The 17,626-nt window shown below is 47.6% G+C and overlaps 1 protein-coding gene across 2 annotated transcripts in view; it reads right to left on the minus strand.

Annotated features, from left to right (window-relative positions):
• Positions 1 to 17,626, minus strand: part of KIRREL3 (kirre like nephrin family adhesion molecule 3) — a 456,656-nt gene that overhangs the window by 304,457 nt on the left and 134,573 nt on the right. The gene's annotated exons all lie outside the window — the stretch shown is intronic.

Genomic DNA, 17,626 nt, shown 5'->3' on the forward strand with positions numbered 1-17,626 from the left:
TCCCGAGCACGCGTGTCTCCAGGTGGAAGAACGGGGGCTCTCTGCTATGTTCAACAGACCCCTGATTGGAAGTCATACCTACATCGCCCCCTATTCTTGAGTTTCACATTTCTCCTTGCTCCTTGTTTTTATGGGCCTGATTAGATCCTATACTCTTGACAGTGATGTTCAGCCTACATCTGACTCCAGACCTGTGAGGAAGACTTAGCATCCTCTGCTTCCTGGAGTCTCATTCCCTTGGAAATCTCCATTTCCTTTCAGCCTTTAGGGTCCACCCTATATTTTCTTTCCACTTCTATTGTCCTCAGTGTCTATTCCTCTTTAAGCACCCCCCACCCCCAACACCCACCCAAAGGTACAAGTGTTCGAGAGACAGTCTGTTTTCTGTCTATTTAAGATTTTTTAATGTTATGTACCAGGAGAAGCCAAAATGCAACCATTAAATGGATGGTTATATATAAATAGTTTCAAATTGTGGTTTGAGGTTGGGTCACCTATAGTCATTGTAGCCACTCGGTAGGGCCTCGCGATCCCATCAAGTGACAGCCTATTATAAGTTGGGTGTTGAGGCTGCCATAGAGCACATGGCCTGGAATTTGGCTGGGATCGCTTTCTTCAAAGAGTTTTTAGCAAGCAGAGGAGGTGAAAAGCTAGGGTGAAACCACTCACTGGCACAACAGTCAACACCCCATCCAATTTGGGGCTCGGAGGAAAGCCCGAGTCGTAGATACAGCGTGTAAATTACTCGGTTTTCAGAAGCCCCATAAACTTGCTCCAGCAGACGCTGGCTTTTGGCAGGAGACACAAAAAGCTGATGACGCTGTAGATCATCTCAGCAGCTCGCTGCCGAGGAAAAATTAAAAATTAGACCACTCAGGGGCAATTTGAATGCCATTACGGAATATTATTTTGAGATGCTGTCTTGAAACACTGCCACCTAAGAGTCTTGCCCCATCCCAATTGTAAAGAAAAGAGTTTTCAAGACAGGAGACTCAACAACCCCCGACTTGCAACCCTTCCACCAAGGACACCGTGGCCGGCAGCATGGCATGGCCCTGCCAACGGCACCCTCACATGCACAGCTGGCAGAGTGCCCCTAGCTGTGCCATCATGCCAGGCACATTGGGAACACGCCACAGCTGGCACATAATTAGAAGCTCAGTGCAAGCAAATCGTTGCATTTTTTTTGCAATCCATCCTCCTTCCGCTCATGCTCAGCTCCAGCCACATGAACAAACAGGACTGCAGGTCGCAGGGAGAAGTCAACAGGTGCCCCCAGCTGTGCGTTTTTCCAGAGGCTTCAGTGCCGCTTCTTGACTTGTTATATTTTGTTTGAAGTTTTCTGTTTCTGCCATAGTGGAATTCCCTAACCAAAGTCCTGCGATGGATTCTCAGTAGATCTCCTGCAGACTTATGTTGAATAACATCACCACACGAGAAGCAGTATGAGACAAGGAGGAGCTGCTTTGCCGCTGTTCCTCCTGGGGTTTGGAAATCATGTTCTCCTAGAAACATCATTGACAGGCCCAGAAAGGGATGTTCTTTGACCATCAGTGTAAGCTGAGATGTGGCCATGAATTTTAGAGGTTGATAGAAACTTCAAGAACTGTGTGCTGTCTTGCCCTGGGAGGTGAGGGAAGCATTACATTCACAAAAGTAAACGTCATCTAGGAAGCCAGAGAAAAGCAGCCTGAGGAAAGGCTCAACTCCTTACTAATCCAAACATTTTCCCCAATGCGATGGGAAAATTCAAGCCAGCTAGTATTTGTTAAACACCTGTTATCTGATTGAACCTGTAGGATCTGAGTGTTAGAGGCAGGATGAGAATTCAGTCCTCAAATAACAGTTTCACTATAACGTGGATGAGAAGTAAGAGTGATTCCTGCTGGGGGCCTGTCTGAGCGGAGTTTGCATGTTTTCCCATGTCTGCGTGGGTTTCCTCTGGGACCTCTGATTTCCTTCCACATCATGAACATGCGCATGTGTGTATGTGAGTAAAGGGGCGGTCTCAGCTGTCCCAGTCTGAGTGAGTGTGGCTGTGGGAGTGCCCAGCGATGGAAGGGCGGCCTGGCCAGGGTGGAACCCACCTTGCAGCCTGAGCTGCAGGGAGGGGATCTAGCCACCCTTGACCCTGAACTGGACGAAGCGGTTCGAAAAGAATAATCTTACTTGTTTTTATTCATTTTTCTTAAATGTAGGCATGTCTCACATGTATGTCAATGTTCCATATTAGAAGTGTCTTGGGTCTTAGGAGTTTGGTGATTTTTTTTTTATGTGACCAGAAATATGCCGTAGGAACTTAACTCTTCTGTATATCAAATAGCATGTGGGAAAGTTGGTTTTGTTATATGTTACTTTGCTTAAAGCTGCAGTTTCCAAGAACACATTGCTGATGCAAGTGAGGACTTTACTGTACAACACAGTCAACGCAGACAGAGGCAGGGACAGAGCGTCGCGGGGCACAAAGCAGGAAAGTGGGCTCTGCCTGGAGACGTGCCCTTTGCACCAATGAGCTGGGTGCTGAAGGATGGTGCTGGGAAGAATTCAACTTCATCCCCAACGAGGCCTGGCCTTTGCCAGTGACTGTTTGCCTGGGGACTTCGCTTCACCCTGGAGAGTCTAACAGTGTGATGGAGGGTGGGGCTCCGGGTGCATGGCTTTCGTGGACCTGGAGGCTGAGGTCCACCAGGTTGAGCCATCCGTTCACCAGTGAAGCAACCCTCTGCATTGGAGCCCCATTCAAAGTTTCTACTAAACTCTCAACACCGAGGCTCAGGTGAGCTCCCTGGCAGTACTTAGAGTGTCTTATGACACGGAAGTGACACAGGAGGGTGACACATCCTGACACCATGGGAAGAGAACAGCAGAAGCTCTGCATTGCTCCTTCCCCAGGTTAGCCCTATGCTGTTCTTTCCATGGCTGATCTTTATCCTTTTTCTGTAATAAACATGAATCCCCCTGGCTGACAGGTTCAGTTGGTTGGAGCATCATCTTGTGCACCAAAAGGTTGTGGGCCTGACTCCTGATCAGGGCACATACCTAGGTTGCAGGTTCAAGCTCCAGTTGGGGAGCGTATGGGGAGGCAACTGACTGATGTTTCTCTCTCACATCAAAGTTTCTCTCTCCCTCTTTCTCTCCATTCCTCTCTCTCAAAAATTAATTCTAAGAATATACCCTCGGGTAAGGATTAAAAAATACACACATTCATCACGAACATAATAGCTTTCAGCGAGGTCTATAAATCCTTATAGAAAAGGCTCAGACCTGAGGGCGGTTTGGGGAACCTTCCTGAACGTGCAGCTAATGTCAGAAGTGAGGTGGTCGATGGTGAGGACTGTTGCCTGTAAGTGGACAGTTGGTCTAACTCATACAAGAATGAATGGAAGTTTGGTAGGCAGAGAATAAAGGTGCCACAGACTAACTATTAAATATGATATCTTGAAAGTTCTTGCCTGTTATAAATCCCAACTGCAACAAAGCCTTGATACATAGCCTGTGTTCTCGCCACCAGAATTCCACAGCACATGATAAAGATCTGAGCCGAGCAGATATAAGGAAGATGAACAGACCGGCTGAACTTAAGTTACACCAAATAGTTCAAAAAGTCTTTACTGCATTGATAATCTGCTTAAAGATGTCTGTGTGCGACTCCTAGTAGATGGAGTTGTTTTTCTTTCCTTTTCTTTCTTTCTTTTTTTTAAAACCTCATGAAAGAACATGGTAGCCAGGAACCAACTTCCTATTTGTGCATAGAGACTTGTGTAGGGACGAAAAAATGTTCAGGGATTTTGCCTTGACCTCCTTATTGCAGAATGGGTCACTCGCTCTCCTAACTTTGAGTCATGACTTCCGAGTGCACAATAGGGACATTGTCCAGGGGAAGGACACTGGCAAGTGTTTCCAGGCAGGACTTGACATAGGCCCCCTCCTCCAGGGGCCATGCAGACCTCAGATATGCTTACAGGACACCCTGTGCTCTTGTAACAGCACAGCTAGCTTATCTGTGTAATTCCCCCTGGCAGAACTTGAAATCCCTAATAGCAGGGTGGGTGTGTCCTTGCTTTAGTATCTCATCGCCTCAGACGTTAATGGACCTGACACAGAGAGATATTCAGTACGTGGTTTTGGTTAAATGAATAAATAAACAAAACAACAGCTATAAAGTAGTGTAGTGTAGAGGAAACAATGGAAGTTTTGGAGTAAAAAAAGAACAAAAAACCACGGGTTCTGCCGAAACCGGTTTGGCTCAGTGGATAGAGCTTCGGCCTGCGGACTGAAGGGTCCCAGGTTCGATTCCGGTCAGGGGCATGTACCTGGGTTGCGGGCACATCCCCAGTGGGAGATGTGCAGGAGGCGGCTGATCGATGTTTCTCTCTCATCGATGTTTCTAACTCTCTATCTCTCTCCCTTCCTCTCTGTAAAAAATCAATAAAATATATTAAAAACAAAACCAAACCATGGGTTCAAATCCAATCTCCATCTTTAATGGGGTGAATAACTTTGTCTAAAACCCAGTATCTTCAACTGTGAAATGGGTCTTATCTAACCAGCCCCGTGAAACTGGCCATACTTAGTGCAAAAAAAGGTAACTTCCAAATATGGCTCAGATCACCTGTAAAACCCCCCGCATGGAAAGCTCTGATCCTCACACAAAGGATGCTCCTAGACTCGGAGTAGGGACCTATTGGTGGGTTGCATTCTCATCGGTGGGTAACTCCATAGTGACTCCAAGGGAACCAGCTCTCTTCTAGGACGTGGGTCCCTCCCACCCTTTCCCATCCTAACCATCATCAAGGGCTCACCCTAGTGTGAAAATATCAAAGAAACGCAACGAGTAACGGTCTCACCTCCTCTGAACCGAAGTGCAGGCAGGCTAACGAAAAGTAGTTTTATAAAAAGGGTCAGCAGTCTGACAATGGTATCTCAATGGCCAGCCGTTGAGATGAAAGGTGATTCCTGTTGGAACGCAGCGCCATCGCTCACAGGGGAGCTTTGTTTATTTTGCCCGGGTCAACAACTTGCTATCTGTTCTCAACAACTTGCAGTCCCTGGCCAGAATCCCATCCTGTCCCTCTACACTCCTGAAGCCTGAAGCAGTGCCATTTACAGAAATGCCTCTAGGACAGCGATTTTCAACCGGTGTGCCGCAGGAATATTGAAAGCATGCAATACCTGACTATTTAATCAGGGACACCGACCTCTCTTCCCTTAGATTATCCAATAAAAAAAATGGCAGCAGCCAAAACAACAATACCTGTCCGGTGGGAATGAATCAAAATTATACCTATTTTTTTGTCAGGTCGGTAAAACATATAATATATATTTTTTGGTATGCCGCAGAATTTTTGTAATTAGTTTATGTGTGCCACGAGATGAAAAGGGTTTAAAATCACCCAGCTAGGATGTAATCCACAGCTAAGTGCACAGCTGGCTTATTATTATCTTGCATTATTTGGAATTCACATTATTTATGTTACTAATCCTGTGCCCAGACCTCTAAGTTGTTGCCCATCGCTCCTCTAGCAAAAAAATAACAAAATTGTACTCCACGTTATATTTGGACATCATCTGCCTGAAAGGTAATAAGATACAGCAACTACAATGATTGAAATGAAGGGAAGAGATTGTTAATATAATAGAGGTTTCTACCAGGCATGCTGTAAATCAATGTGCAGAAGCAATTTAAACAACCGATCCTGTCATCGTGTTTAAAACACATTGATTTCTCTCTTTTTCCTCCTTGTGGATTTTATCTCCTCAGTTGTTTTTCCCCTTCCTGTGAATTTGGATAGGAAGCCAAAGGGAAAGAAACTTCAACCGAGGGACCGGCTGAAATAACCTGAGTGACAGACTGCCCCTTTAAGAAGATTTCTAATAAATCAGGGGAAAACGAAATCTCCACCATAGCGCCATGTTTGACAAATTGAAATTAAATTGCACCAACTCTGGGGAAGCCGAGAGGACTTGCTCTGACGTTTCTTCCCCAGGTTAATAGTTAACAGGTAAGAGCGGATGTGGGAAGGTTATGTTTTTAAAAGAATCCCCCTGAACTCTGATCAAAATGTGATTGTGGACCCCAAATCCATCTTCAGTGTGGAATATGAGTCCACGGGCTAAGAATAAATATGGAGATTTTTTTTTTTGCATATAGATGCCTATGTATATTTTCCCCTTTAATTCTAAATTCGTTCTCTTGGAGAGAGTGGTAAGCGGAATTTTTTTGCAAGCAGTGGATTTTCACAGTTATCAGCTGTCAGGTTGGAAAAATGCATGGCAGTAATAAAGGGGGGAATATATGATCCATAAATAAAGAAAAACGGGACTTGTTTGGGATTATAAAGCTTTAATGCCTTCAGGTAGCAAAGACTCCAAACAAATTCCCTCGCTGGGGAGACCTGCATACCAAGGAGGAGGTTCCCTCAGCCGGCAGGCTCCGTGTGAGAACCTGGCCTTTCTTTCCTATGGGTCAGGGGGAAGAACATGCCAGGCTCACGGCCAGCACTAAGCCATGGGAAAGTTCTCACGGGAAGTCACTTTAAAAAATTTTTAAAATTGATTTCAGAGAGAAAGGGAGAGGGAGAGAGAGAGAGAAACATCAAGGATGAGAGAGAATCACTGATCGGCTGCCTCCTACACGCCCCACACTGGGGATCGAGCCCACAACCCTGGCATGTGCCCTGACCGGGAATCGAACAGTGACCTTCTGGTTCACAGGTCAACACTCAGCCACTGAGTCACGCAGGCTGGGTGGAAAGCTACTTTTTCATCTCTATTTCTGGGAATGTACATATGCTGCTGAAACGATGATCAATATTGTTAACAGCATGTATGGATCGCCCGCAATATGGCATCAGGGTTGGGCGCTGCAATGCCAGGGTGAGGGAGACGCAGCACCTGTCTGCACAGTTCCTCTCTCCTCGGGAGAAGATAAAGAACTCCATCCACAAGGCTGCTGAAATAGTCTAGAATTATCCTTACATGCAACAAGCGGACGACATGAGCTGAATGAATGAGTAAACGAGCGCTAATGGCACTTTGTCATTAATTAGCTGGAAAGGTAGAGGACGCTGATAATTTCTGTGTGTTTTCTTCGGGGGCTGGAGAAGCAGGGGATGTCTGTATACAATGAAGGAATTATCTCCTGACCAGGGAGAAGAGGAGCGAGCCCACTGGGTCCAGAAAGCTGTTCTCCAACCTCTGTTTATAGTGCACGCATTTGGCTTTTAATGAGAGGCTGGCCTTGGGTAAAGAGATAATGATGAGTCAGCGTATTTACAGGCACACAGTCCCAGGCCATTGTGTGAAGTCTCTGCTCTGCTGGAAACGCGTTATCGCCCGAAAACACGCAGGCGCTTCCGCGGCTGCCACCGCACAATTTGCACGCTCCGGCGAGGGTTTACGTCGCATGCGACTTACACGCTCAAATGTGCATGCACGCTCCTGCAAATTTAGGTAAATGATGCATAAATTAAATCTTATCTAAATAAACAAGTGTCTTTCTGAACCAAAATGCAAGCTGCCATGCATATTTAAGTGGACAGGAATGAGTCCCCTTCCTGCATATGCTTACAGGATGCTTTCAGCGTCTTGATTTCAGGAAGTAAAGTGCGCACGGCGAAAGCAACAAATCGGCTCCACCGGGGACAAGGACACGAAGAACCTGCTTTGGAAGTGGCACACATTAGCAAACAAGATCCACTGTGGGGCTTAAATTATATGGGAGTCTCCTACCGCTGATAATCGCTCCTTTTCATGCCCTTCTGGAGATGCGGAGTTTGAAGAGTTATGATTTCTATCCTTCCTTAGTGGAAAAAGCCAACTCCTGCAAACTGCGGCTCTAGAATTTATTAAAATCCAGACCAGTTCTGCATGGCGTATGTGTTTTTTTCTGTAGGGACTCTCATGAAGACTGGCGCACTCTAATCAAAGCTTTTTAGACGGGCCCAGGGCCCAGGCCCAGCCTAAGGATCTCAGTGAACGTTTTCTGTCTGTGTCTCAGCAACAGCGTTGTCGTTCCCATGACTCAGCATCCGAGGATCTGAGCTGAATGGGCAAACGGAGCTGGGTCCCAGTATAATAAACAGGGACTTTTCCAGACTTCTCCCAATAGGCCGTGTCTCACACCTCTACGCGCTCACACTTTCTGCTCCTTCTGTGTAGAGAGCCACATCCCCTCCGTCTTTCCTGGCACAACTGGAGCTCTCTCTTCTTCAGGGCCCCGGCTCCCTCTCATAGGGCCCCGCTTGAGCTCCCTGGGCAGAATGAGGTGTGGGCACCCAAGTGTGTGCACCTGAGAGTGGGCACCCGAGTGTGTGCACCTGAGAGTGGGCACCCATGAGGACAAAGTCTGTACCCCCTTCTTTACCATGTATCCCCAGCACCCAGCACAGTGCCAGGATGTAGAAGACGTTCAAAATGAATCCCACCTCTGATGTACCAGCTCATTGCACAGAGCTCCCCAAACCCTGATAAAAAGATTGTACTTCATTACTTGCTTACATCTCAGTCTGGCCTCCTAGAGGGCTGGGTCCTCTGAGGCCAAATTCCTGCCTTATTGATCTGTATTCCCAAGACCAAACATCACAAGTACTTAACAAATGTTTCCTTATTGAAAGAAAGTTATTCCATTACACCTCAATGAATTGCAACAATAAACCTGAAACTTATTAGCTGCTGTGTACCCTACAGTGCCATCTTTGTCCTTTAAGCCACACACAGTGTCTAGGAATCTTCCTTTATATTTTTATTTTATTTATTTTTTAAAAAATTTGTGTAAATCCATTTTATTTTTTAATATTTATTTATTTATTTATTTCATTGATTTCAGAGAGGAAGGAAGAGGGGGAGAGAGATAGAGAAACACCAATGATGAGAGAGAATCATGGATCAGCTGCCTCGTACATGCCCCTACTAAAAGATCAAGTCTGCAATTGGGGCATATGCCCTGACTGGGAATCAAACCCATGACCTCTTGGTTCAGAGGTTGACGCTCAACCACTGAGCCACGCTGGCTGGGTGGAACCCTCTTTTTTTAAAAAAGATATTTTTATTGATTTAAGAGAGGAAGGGAGAGGAGGAGAGAGAGATAGAAATATCAATGATGAGAGAGAATCATTGATTGGCTGCCTCCTGAACACCCCACACTAAGGATCAAGCCTACAAACCAGGCATGTGCCCTGACCAGGAATTGAACCATGACCTCCTGGTTCATAGATTGACACTCAACCACTGAACAGCACCAGCTAGGCCAGGAATCCTCTTTTTAATTATTATTAATAGTGGTCTTTCTGAGTCTCTCATCTGGCCCAAATGGCTTTCTTCTTATATGCACCTGCCCAGCAACTGTCTTTTTTCTACTTCCGTCCTGCAGGAAAAGACAAAGGCTGTATATATGGTCACGGCTGGCCTTTGGGTGGAAACAAGGAGGACTAAGAACCAGTCCTATGAGTTTGGACTCAAGCTGACCATGAGTTAGACTCAGTGTAATATCCTCGCAGGCAGATTGAGAGCTGGCCTCTCCATCAGGAGAGAATATGGGTCAAGTTCAGAAGGACCGAGCATCCCAGATTCTCCCTTTTTTCTGCCAAAGAAAGGCCTGTACTCGGTGCGTCAAGGAACTTGAGAGCTGAGTTCCCCTGATCCGCGGACTCCCTGCCTAACTGCACACACTCCAGGGACAAACTCAGGGCCGGCCCGCATTTCTGGGAGGCAGTGTCCTCTGCCCTTGGAACAGGTGCCCGCGTGATCAGAGCCGCAGGAGACAACACTGAGCGGCTCCTGGGGAGGAAGACATGACACGGCCTCTGAGCAAGACACAAGCAAGAAAAAAACAAAATCAAGAACACGAATGGAAAAGCCACTGGTGCAGCTTAAGCCTCAGCCCCACCGCATGAACCGTAAGCATAAGCATGCAGGCCTGGAGAGAGGAGCCGGGGAGTCCAAGGGGACTTGGCAGATGTGCACGTGCAACGGCGCTGGTGACATGCTCCCGGGAAGAGGGGTTTCCCGGGAGGTGCTGGGGCGTGTGAGCGTATTCACTCCATCGGTTAGCGCAACGGGGACCAACTCCAGCCCCCAATTCCTGCACTGGATTTGGATCCGCCCAGGCTCATCCCACAAGGACTTTTCACCCCCCAGCGCCCTGAACGCGAGTGAGAGAGCGCTGGAGAAGACATGGGGGTTCCAGACAGCCTGCTCAGATGGGGTCTTCAGAGCCACCCTGTTCCTGACAGGCGGAACCCCTACAATCAGCTAGGGAAGGAGTCAGGCATGGACCCTCCAGACATGCTGTCCAGGGAAAAAAATTGGTGAGTGAGAGCCACTGTGTTGGGAAGGGAAGGGGCCACAGGCGAGGGTGATGGAAGCGAGTATTTCCATGCCTTGCTGCTGCCTCCAAGGCTGCCTCTCTGAAGGGCACAGGGCAGGGGAGCACAGTCGTCTGGTAGTTCAGTGGGGAGGCCCCTCCATTAGCGGGAGCCCCCGGCACAGCGCCAGCCCGTCCAAGAACTTTACAGAATAATCCAAAGCTGACAAAACTCCCACATTGGCATGAAAAGGCTCTTCGTTGTCTGTGGCCTGCACACGTTTCATTCATCTCGCTCTCTAAAGTACGATGTGAGCAGTAATCACAAACAGTCCGCTTTTGTGAGGTCAAAACAGCACGCCCTTCCCCAGGAAAGCTGCGGCCCCTGCGATGGGCCGGCTGGGCCCCCCAGGGCTGCAGGCAGCAGAGTTAACAGCTACTGACATAGTTCGGACAGCCTAGGCCAGTGGTTCTCAACCTTCCTAATGCTGCAACCCTTTAATACACTTCCTCATGTTGTGGTGACCCCCAATTTCGTTGTTACAAATTGAACATAATTAAAGCATAGTGATGAATCACAAAAACAATATGTAATTATATATGTGTTTTCCGATGGTCTTAGGCGACCCCTGTGAAAGGGTCGTTTGACCCCCAAAGGGGGCACGACCCACAGGTTGAGAACCGCTGGACTAGTCCACGGGGCAATCTGGAGTCTCAGAAGAGATTTCCCTGCGCTATCTATCTCCCTGGAATCCCACTCCCATCCTGCCAGGTGAGTTCCTTATCCCCACTTTTCAGAAGAGGGAGGTGGAGAGAGGGTGCGGCTGGATGCCCCTCTGCAGCTTCAGAAGCCTGCCCTCCCGACTGGAATGAGCCACCAGAGGCCACGCTAACCCAGGCCTGTCCCCATGGTGCCCCCACGCTCTCTCCTGCCCAAGTGGCTGCCTTCTCTTGCATCTCGTCACTTTGGGGTGAGGTTCCCTGCCCCTTCGATGGTGACCATGAGCTAACACATACACTAACGAGGATCAAGGGTGAGAATGGTGGCTGCCTGGGGTACCATTCCTGCTGCCGACAGAGAAACGTCTTCGTCAGGAACTTTAGAAGACAGGGTTTCAGCCCATGGTCACCCCCAGAGCCAAAGGAAGAAGGTGATCAAAAGATACCAACAACCTCCAGTTACAAGATGACCAAGTCCTGGAGATGACTAAGTTCACACTGCTGTGTGCAAAGCGTGAAAGCTATTAAGAGAGGTGATTCTACAAGTTCTCATTACAAAGAACAAATTATTTTCTCCCTTTTTCTTTTGTACATATATGAGAGGACAGATATTAACCAAACTCACTGCGGTAATCATTTCACAATTTATGTAAGTCAGACCATTATGCTGTGCACCTTCAATGTGTCCAGTGCTCTATGTGAATTCCATCTCAATAAAACTGGAGGCAAAAGGAAACAAGCTTGGAAGGAAAACATGGAACGGAAGGACTCGACGCCAGGCGGAAGTGTCAGACGTGGATGTGGCCTGTGGGGGGTCCGGCCCTGCAGGGAGCTGGGCTGACACACCAGGCCCCGGGAGGGCCCCGTGTCCTAAGTCAGGCCACAGAGGCAGACAGGTGGAACCCCTCAATCAGCTGAGGAAAGAGCCAGGAGTGGAACCCCGGACATGCTGTCCAGGGAGAAAAATTGGTGTGTGGGGGGCACTGCGGGAAAGGGAAGGGGCCACAGGGATAAAGAGCCCCGAGCCACAGAAACAGTGTGAGGAAAAGCCTTGAGCCCAGTCCAGTCACATGCAGAGCGGCATTGTGGGACGTTCAGATCATTAACGTGGCCAGCCCTTGGGGGTCCCTGGGGATCCCTATCTGAAGGTGACAAGTCTTGGGCTGTTGCTGGTAGGAGTTCCATGTGTTGGAAAGGAGATGGATTCTGCACAGAAAGACTTTGATCTCAAATGATGCTGTCCATGTCCAAATACATACAGGATCAGACTCTGTGTGTGTGACAGTGAGTGTGTGTGTGTGTACATGTGTGGTGTGTGGTGTCGTGTCTTAAGGTGACTTGTTGAATGAACGGGTTGGGCTTTGGATATCTGAGTGTGTGGGCCCTCGGACTGTGGTGCCCGAGATGACATGCAGGTGGTCCATTGGGAAAAAGTCCTGGACCAGGAGTCAGGGCATCACCTATAAATGACTGGAGCTAAGAAGGCTGCTCAAGGCATTTGGGGGGCCGATGTGTTGAGTCCCCGTGGGGGAGGCGCCTCTCTGGGTGGCCGCACGAAAGCTTTCTCAGCGGCATCACACTGATGCTGCACAAATATTTCTGGGTACCTATGGGGACGTGATGACTTGTTGGAACTTCTAGGGGGGCTGTGGGAGTCGCTCTGGGTCATATCTACTCCCTCCCCATTCTCAAGCCACACAGTTTGCTTCAGCCAGAGAGAACGTACCCCACGTCCTCTCCCCATGCTGGGAACCAAGTGCACAGCCTCGCCAAACCCAAGGCGCTTTTATTCAGCTCGCCACCCAGCCTCCCCAGTCTCTATCCTGGCCTGCAGGAGCGAGCGAATTGTGGACTCAGGCCCCGCGGAGAGCGATGAAGACGTCCCTGGCAGGGAGGCACGCTCTTTATGTGCACATTTTTGATGGGACAGCATAAAGCAGACCTTTCCTCTGAGATCCCTCAGGGCCATCAAAGTCCACGTGGGCAGGCGCTTCAGTAAACTTCTCACGAGCAGCTATAAAGCAGGCCCTGGCCTCTCCGTGCGGGCAGGGCGGGCTGACGGAGGCTTTGGCAGCCGCCACCTCCTCGCCGGAACCCACTGGCTTTCTCCATTTGCCTTTCTCTGAGGTCGCACAACTTTTCAGGGATTTCAGGAGACTAGGGAGGGGAGAAAATGGGTGGAGCAAACAGGGGGCTTGGTTGGATGCAGAAGATTGCTATTTATTAGCTATCTAGCCCGAAACCTCATCTAAGCTGCCTTAAACCCATCTGTAGATTAAGTGACACTCAATTTGCAAGGTAGGAAAGGGGTAAATTGACCAGCGCCAGGTTCCGTATGTATGTTTTCTCAGTTCTCACCATAGCTAGGACACTCGTGTCTGGAAATAAGACATCAGTGGTGTAAGGTCTGTGACTTCAGATCTCTCTCTATTAATAAGAGGAGTCAGGAGCATCAGTGATGTGGTGACAGCCGAGAAAGGCCCTTAGTACTCGAAATCCCTATAAAAACTGAAGGCCTTACATCTGAGCTCAACATATCTGTTGTACTTTTATGACATGAATTGTCACGAAAGGAAATGAAGCATGAGGGTCAAGGCACTGTGCTGACGGTCCCACAGCAAAGCAATGTCCGGCTCTGCACCCTGTCCCCACGCCTTTCGCTCCTCGTCCAGTTCTGGGAGGCAGACGGCCTCCCTGAGCAAAGGCAGCCAGTCCTGAGGCTGGACTGGGACAAAGACGCCCCCAGAGAACGTCCTGGGGACAGAAGCTCTTTCCCTGTCCTTTGCCAAGTGCACCTGTGGACACAGGAGGTAACTGCTGGGGGCGTCATTCCTTGGGAGCCTGTGCCATCTCCATCCCAGGAATGTCAGTCAGCGCTCACTGCAGGAAAGACCTTACATAACTCCGGCAAGTTTTTTGCATTGTTGCTGTGTTGTTGTTGTTTTTTTTTAATGGAAAACATTTCCTTTTTCCAAATGCTATCAATTTCAATCAAATTATTGCAGAACCCCCCCAAAGGTTGCTTACATAGCAGCGCTGTGGATTTTTTTTTTCTTTGCTTCCTCTCAATCCTTCACTCAGCTTCTTGAAGAATTAAAGTTGGGTCCTTTCAAATGTAAATTAAGCAATTTACAAAATATGTATTTTGGCATGGAGGCAACTTGGCTTTGCAAACAAACAGGAGTTTTATTGATTCTGTGAACTGCCATCTCAGGGAGTTATCTTGTGGCTGTAATTTGAGTCTTAATGTGAGGAGACTGTTTTCATTTATCATAAGCGGTGCATTCTGCTTTTATCTCACCACACTCCCCATCTCTGGGCTTTTAAGTGCGTCAAAGACGTGATGTCAGTCTTAATATGCTTTTCATGCATTTAGATTCTCGAAAGCTTTTTTTTTTAAATCATTTTGTCTATTTTGTTTGTTATTAAAACAATATTCAATGCCACAAAAGACATTAAACCATGGAAAACATCCGCCCACAGTTCTGCCAGCCAAGACAGCGTTTCATATTAATCCCTGCTCCTTCCAGGTTCTTGTCACCAGGCATATGCTTCTGACGGAGTTGGAACAATTATGTAAAAATAATTTTCAAAAACGGTTTCCACATGAACTTAAACACACACACACACACACACACACACACACACACACATACACACACACACATTTCCTGGACCTCCTTTCAAGACCTCTGAGCCTATTTTGCAGAAAACACATGATTCAATAGTTCAGTCTAGATATAGGATAGGACTCTCCATGTCCGGGATCAACAATATACTTCTCAGTCCTAGGGATATTCATAGTGGGGCGGAAAATAGATCCATGGCAATGGACCCCCAAGGCCAATTAGTTCAAGCCTCTGTGCCAGTCATGCACAGGAATTGCCTCACCCAAGTCTGCTCTGAGGCCCCCCCAGTCTCAGTGGGGGAGCTTTTCCTACTAAGAAAGACTCATTCCATCACATGGCCTCAACTCCTCATGCAGCCCAGCTGGTTTTTTAGATTCTGTTGCTAATGGCGAACACGAGCAGAAGGTTGGACCCCGGTACAGCCACCTCAGTCCTTGAGTTCGGCTGAGAAAGAATTCAGAGGCAAGGAACTTAAATACAAGCGAATGTTTACTCAGGAAGTCACAGAGGTAGATGAAGTGAGCTGTGGAAGAAGTGAGGAAAAGTTATAGAGGCAAATTTAAAAAAAAAAAAAAAAAAGAGGTCCGAGGCCAGTGATGGCGAACCTTTTGAACTCGGCGTGTCAGTATTTTGAAAAGCCCTAACTTAACTCTGGTGCCCTGTCACATATAGAAACTTTTTGATATTTGCAACCATCGTAAAACAAAGACGTATATTTTTGATATTTATTTTATATATTTAAATGCCATTGAACAAAGAAAAATCAACCAAAAAAATGAGTCCGCGTGTCACCTCTGACACGCGTGTCATAGGTTCGCCATCACTGTCCTAGGAGCTTAGGACAAGGAAAGACAAAGAAATCACACCTGGGAGGGGGTGAGAGAGAAGAGAGGCTGGTTCCAGAGCGAGCGCTCATGCTGGGTCCTTCATCTTAAGGGCTTTTATCTGCGGGTCTCAGGGAAAGATCTCAACTGAATATTCATCAGCTTTCCAGGCGTGTCCCCTAAGGATTATGGTCTCCACCGACTGGTCAGCTCCAGGGCAGGGGGTTATTAGCCACTGCAGCTGGTCCTGATGTCAGCCATGCGGTCACTCTGCCTGGTTTTGCTGCTTTTCTGGGCCTGGAGCTGAAACACCACTGAGGCCTACATGTGACCTCTAGTTTGAACAAAACTCTGACTCCGGTCAGCAGACCCGAGGCTTTGCTCCTAAGATTATTTGATTCGGGTCAGAACCTCATTGTCCTGATAGCCCAGCCATGGGCAAACTACGGCCCGCGGGCCGGATCCGGCCCGTTTGAAATGAATAAAACTTAAAAAAAAAAAAAAAAAAGACCGTACCCTTTTATGAAATGATGTTTACTTTGAATTTATATTAGTTCACACAAACACTCCATCCATGCTTTTGTTCCGGCCCTCCGGTCCAGTTTAAGAACCCATTGTGGCCCTCGAGTCAAAAAGTTTGCCCACCCCTGTGATAGCCCAATGCTTAAGGGAGTGGCTGTGCAGGAGCTTGTATGGGAGTCCCATGAGGCTGTGCTCTGGCCCCTTTTTCCTCCTCTAAGGAGATCTATCACATGACTGTCATCATGACAGGGGAGGAAAGGTTACCCTGGGGGCAAGGTTCTCATTTTTCCCCCCAGTTTTGCTGGTTGCTAGGCAACCTGGACTTTCCACCCTAGTGACCTCCCATCCATGGCCTATGGTCCTTGCTCTGCTCATGCCTGTCAAGCTGCCTACTACACTATTTTTCTCTTTAATGTTGATACTTCTCTCTTTTATTGTACAGATACACAACCTACATTTTACCATGTTAATGTACAGTTCAGTGGCATTAAGTACATCCCCATCATTGTGCACATTGTGAAACTGTACACATTAAACACCGGCTCCCCATTCACCACTCCCCCACCCCCAGCCTCTGGCAGCCACCAATCTACTTTCTGTCTCTATGAATTTGTCTACTCTAGGTACTTCATATAAGTGAAATCAACCAATATTTGTCCTCCTGTGTCTGGCTTATTTCTGTTAGTATAGTGTTTTCAAGGTTTACCCATATTGTAGCATGTGTCAGAATTTCCTTTTTTTAAAAACATCCTCACCTGAGGATATGTTTTTATTGATTTTTTTTTGAGAGAGAGGAAGGGAGAGAAAGAGAGAGAGAGGGAGAGGGAGAGAGAGAGATGTGAGAGAGAAACATCAATCAATTGCTTCCTGCACATGCCCTGACTGGGAATCCAACCCACAACCTAGGTATGTGCCCTGACCAAAATCAAAACCACAACCTTTTGGTGTATGGGACGACATTCCAACCAACTGAGCTAGGGGAGAATTTCCTTTCTTTTTAAGGTTGAATAATATTCCATTGTATACATATACCATGTATTGCTTATCGATTCATCTGCTGATGGACACCTGGGTTGCTCCCACCTCTTATACACATGGTGTACAACTATCTGTTCAAATCCTGCTTTCAATTCCTTAGGGTTTAGACCTAGAAGTGAAATTACTGGGTCATTTGTAATTCTATGTTTAGCATTTTGAGGAGCCCCCATATGTTTTCCACAGTGGGTGGACCATTTTACATTCCCACCAGCAATACACAAGGGTTCCAATCTGTCCCTTGCAGTCATTTCAACCTCTCTTTCTCTCTACACGGAATAACTAGCCACAGCCCTCGTTAAAACAATTCTTCACAGAGGTAGACACATCCTGTCATTAAGTGATGCTTGTGTTACAGGGGAGTCTGAGGCACAGAAGTCAGCCCCAGCCCAGGGGCCTGGGTGTGGTGGAGGCAGGGCTCACTCGAGGCAGCCTGGCTGGGAGCTTGGGCACAACAGCCCGAGTTCTACCAGCTCTCAGAGAAACCGATCTTAGCGCACCCCTCTTGCAACTTCATTTTCCAAAGTTACTATTTTATGACTCAGAACCGCTTTCTGAAAAGCAGCATTGTGCCCATAGTTTGTAGTTGGCCT

The sequence above is a fragment of the Myotis daubentonii genome, chromosome 19 (assembly GCF_963259705.1).
Source record: "Myotis daubentonii chromosome 19, mMyoDau2.1, whole genome shotgun sequence".
Taxonomy (NCBI): domain Eukaryota; kingdom Metazoa; phylum Chordata; class Mammalia; order Chiroptera; family Vespertilionidae; genus Myotis; species Myotis daubentonii.